Genomic DNA, 5,004 nt, shown 5'->3' with positions numbered 1-5,004 from the left:
TTAAATCGCGTATTTATTATCTAAATGAGTTTTTGATATTTCATGAACAAATTTGCTCTCAGCGCTTAGTCAAAAATAAACAAACACTCAAGACCCATACGCACAGCATCTGATACGCTGAAACGCGGACACATGTTTCGAACTCAAGTCGGTATGATTCAGTTTGAGCCATATGAACTCGGATAAATTCATAACGACTTGAAGTCGGGATAAGTCGGTTTGAGTCATAGGAACTCGAATCAATTCATATCGACTTCAAGTCGGTTTGAGTCATAGGAACTCGAATCAATTCATATCGACTTGAAATCGGGATGAGTTGGTTTGAGTCATAGGAACTCGAATCAATTCATAACGACTTGAAGTCGGGATAAGTCGGTTTGAGTCATAGGAACTCGGATGGTATTGTTAGACAATGAATGCGGTTAAAGTCATATAAATTGGAGTCGGGTGATACATTTAAGCGTATTAAAGCCGGGTGACTCGCATGATTTAATTCAAGATTTATTTTTTATATTTATTATTATTATTTTTTATATTTATTATTATTATTATTTATATTATTATAATATTGAATTAAATTAAAACATTTTTTTTATATTTATGAAAATTTGTGTTCACACATGTTTTATCACAGTAAATATTTCGCGGCTTGATACGAGTTGATTCGAATCAAGTAAAATCTGATTCGAATCAAGTCGTTAAAAGCTTGATTCGAATGATTCGAATCACTTGATTCGACTTGGCACATCACTAAATAAGACTAATAGCGATATAGACAATATTTTTATTGTTATAAGTTTTTACATATGTTATCATGTAATGATAAATGTTTATTTTGTCTCTATAAAAAAATCAGCATTGTATATAAATTCTTCAGGTGACAAAAAATACCGTATCTTTAGAAATAAATTTCCGGTCGTAATCGCAGAAGCGATGATAATCCATAGAAGCCTCTCTCAAACTATTCATTTATGCTTAAGTTATTTTTTAATCTATGTATAAAGAAACTAGAGTTTTAACTGAACACTAGAGTTCTCGTCCGATCGCCGAGTTTAAAGATTTTTGGATGTGGAAAGTAGGTAAATTGGAGAGCATTTGAAAATGACACGTTGACTGCATTTGTATGGTAACACTACTAAACACTTCATTTTTACTGAGATATACAAAATGTATAACCGGTTGAGAGTTTAAGAATACATATAAAAAAATCGATTTCGAGATTTAAAAAGATAAAAGTCTTGCCAAAAGATTGTTGAGGAAGGAAACAAACCGTATAGCCAAAACGACCATTGTAAATTTTTCATTGAAACAACTTTCCATTGAATCTCTGAAGGTGTATATAAAATATAATTTGATATATGTAATTTGTTTATGAGAATTCGTGAAATTGATCTGAAAGACACCGACGCCAAATCCTTTTTTTTCAAAATTCTCAATCGTTTACATTTGAAAAGTAAAATATTCGGCTAGAGTTTATTACATGATTCAAGCAACGACATAAAAACCATGCTCGAATAAAATATAAATTCAAAATCAGGACATAAAATATTGAAATGTATATCGAACCAGAAAATTTCTAATATATCCAGTTTCTAATATATATAATATAAAAGGAGGAATTTATTGCAAATTGTTCAGAATATGGTATGACCAAAAATAAATCTTATGCGGCGTTAAAAATATAAATATATGTACATGTATAGTAGTAAATATAAATGTAAATATGAGCGTAAAATTATTAAGACAAAAATCCTTGTTTTAATTATCAATATAGCGAAAATATGTGGTATTATATTACTGTATATAATAACTAATTGTATTATTATTGAATTGATTTATATAATTTAACATTCACATTACTACAATGAAACATAAATATGGTTACTTATTTGTATTTGAGTGTGTATAGTTTTCCAATTATAAATATTGATCAAATGCAAACAATATATCTTACCGGTTACATGTTCTATTGCTTATTGAATATTTAAATTAGTTAAATGTATTTTTTCGTAATAGTAATTTATTATCCTCCAAGCATTTCTCAATATTTGCAACTATTACTCAAGTTTATTAATATCGATTGTAAATATCGTCGAATCATGGCGAATTGATTTTATATAATCTTATTTTTTCTTTACATAATATCCATTCTGCTTTTCTCAATTTCCTTCATATATTATTTTTACCCATTTTGTGATATATGTCAAATAACAAATAATTCGGTAAAGATTAAACAGCAGAGATTAAATATTCTGGTGGTGGTGCAAAAGAATTTGTCATCATCAAATTGAATTGAACAAGTTAATCTTCACACGACTTTGAATAATTTTTATAAGCAGTATAGAAATATTTTCTTTGTCAATAAGTCATACAGATAAAATTTTATTTAATATTTAATTCATAATATTATTTAAGCATAATCATGATATGCTTCATATTTGTTTTTGTTTAATTTTATTTAATAAACTATCTATTATTCATATAAACTATATTAATTTATTTGTTCAATACATGGCTCTATTCTCTTCATTTCGTTACCGTTAATCGGATTTATCATCAGCATTTTGTTACATTTTTTTAATTAGAATTCACATCTAATTTTTAATGTGGTTCAACCAAATATGGTGAAATCACATTAGCTGGCCATTTTTCTCTGCAATCTTGGATGATGTAAACATCTATATCATAAAGGCATTATTGAGGATCGTCGGCTTTTTCTTTCTTAAACCCCTTTCCAACTCTTGATTTCAGGAATAGTCAATATTCCTCAACTTGCTCATAGTGCTCATAGTGTCCTACTGTATTTCCTTGGTGACTCGTATATATCATAAAAAGCAAGGATACATATACAACTATTGATCCATAGTCAGTGAATCCGCATAATATGAAATAATGCTTCTGATTGATCATGTATGGAAGCCCGAAAGATCAAAACCTTTTTTTAACTACATAACTTCCGTCTTCGCCTTAACTGAGGCTATCATTTTATTTAACATATGATATTACTTTATGTAGATAAATCTCTTATACCTTGACTATGCTCAAATCTTGATAGTATCCAAATAAATTGAACATTAACGAAAATATATTAAATGAGCAATGTCATTCAAAATAGGCACTTCAGATGGGTTGCATTCCTATTTGAGCAAAAACTATTGATGTTGTATTGACTTAGTTGAATGTCCTTGTCTATAATAAGAGCTTGGCAAGATTACATACAAAAGACATGTTTCAAATAGTCTGACACACCAAAGGAATCAAATTATTGCCATTACAATGATGGCAAATGATCTTCAGCCATACAGATCCAGTCATAAAATATGATATATTAATCATAATCATTGTGTATATTAATGCCTCTCCTCTTATTAGTCATTTGTCTGATGCAAGATTAATTCCTTCCATGACCCATTTTATGTCCATGTTGTTTCAATTAAAATAAATGTGTCTTATAACAAATATTAACTTTTTTCTTATTATTTTCATATTTAAATAAATTATATATTTAAATCTAAGACTGTCAATAAACTTAATTGTTTTTAATCTGATAGCAATAAAATCACAAATCGATATTATTTTATTATCATTAATTAGGTACTGTTAATAAATTAAGACAATCATATCTGTAAATTATTTTTATAACTGCCGAAGTATAATTAATGACCATGTTGTTGCTTTAATTTAATAGTCCATTATCTTTTGTTTCATCAACGTAATCAATTTTCATCCTGTAGACAAACTGTTATTCTAATACCTTCTCATGGGTCCAATACATTTTAACTAATTTTACATATTCAGAGATGAATTTCGAAGAAAATTTACAGTTCAAGAAAACAACTGATGCTTTACCATTAACAATACATTAGATAATGATAGTATAGTACAATAAATAATAATAGTAATTTGCAAAACTGGACTTTAACTGATTTACCAACGCGCACATCATTAAGATTTATTTTCGTTTAACAAGAAATTCATGAATAAAATTATAAATATTCACATAGTGGCAATTCACAATTTAATATCTTATCCTTTATAAATTAAAAAAAAATCACTTTCAAACTATATTCTAGATTTACTAAAACAACACGAGTTATGCTTTTTATGTGGTGGATTGACATGCAAGACTCTTCCAAATGAAAATACAATGTTGTTTAAAATTAATATATTTGATATATTTTATTGAGCAGCCAATATCTTTCAGGTTATGTTTTCCATACAAAAACTAATTTCATTTAATGGCATTTTGGGGCGTGATTTGTCACCTTCTCAGAAATCAAACGTCCGCCGTGCTTAAAGTCCAGGCAAACGTATGCTTATAAATTAGTGGAATGTGTTATATTATTGAATATTGCAATTTTTTACAAATTTGGTATCTTTAATTATTGCTATCAAAAAATTCGAATATTATGTAGAATATAAAAACCAATCAGTACTTGATACAAGCCGGATCTCGCTGACGTTTTTTTCGTCAACGGGTTCTAGTTAAAAAACTAGTTTATTTCAACGATTCAACCTCCTAGGAAGTATTGAGAGTAGGAGGGGACAGAGTTGACATAGAATTGATAGTGTTATGCCTGCTCACCTTCACACCCCTATATCCTATATTTGAGTAGTATAGAACAGCACTAATAGGATGTCAAGCACACGGTGGTAGAGGCTCGTCGAAAAAATATCGATATATCCATATTATCGATATATTTGAGCGATATTTAATGTTTCGATGTATCGAGGTATCGATATCAAATTACAAGTATTGAAAAGGTATAAGAACCCATATTTTTTATAATTAAAAAATCCTAAAAAAGAATACTTTTTTATACTAACATTTTTAACAAATTACATTTTTTGTCTTTGGTCGACTCGATTTAGGGCGTTTAATTTGGTACCTAAGTTGGCTTTTAAGTTGGCAACTCTGTCTGTCAATGTCATTTCAGTGTCAGTGTCTGTGCTTCAATCAACTATCCGTCTGTTATCCGTATTATAACCTCAACGCGAGCGTAT

The sequence above is a fragment of the Ctenocephalides felis genome, unplaced genomic scaffold, assembly GCF_003426905.1.
Source record: "Ctenocephalides felis isolate EL2017-DRISC unplaced genomic scaffold, ASM342690v1 CF-g0.4_SCAFFOLD_02189, whole genome shotgun sequence".
In the NCBI taxonomy this organism is placed as follows: Eukaryota; Metazoa; Arthropoda; class Insecta; order Siphonaptera; family Pulicidae; genus Ctenocephalides; species Ctenocephalides felis.
Note: the sequence above shows the minus strand (reverse complement) of the source record.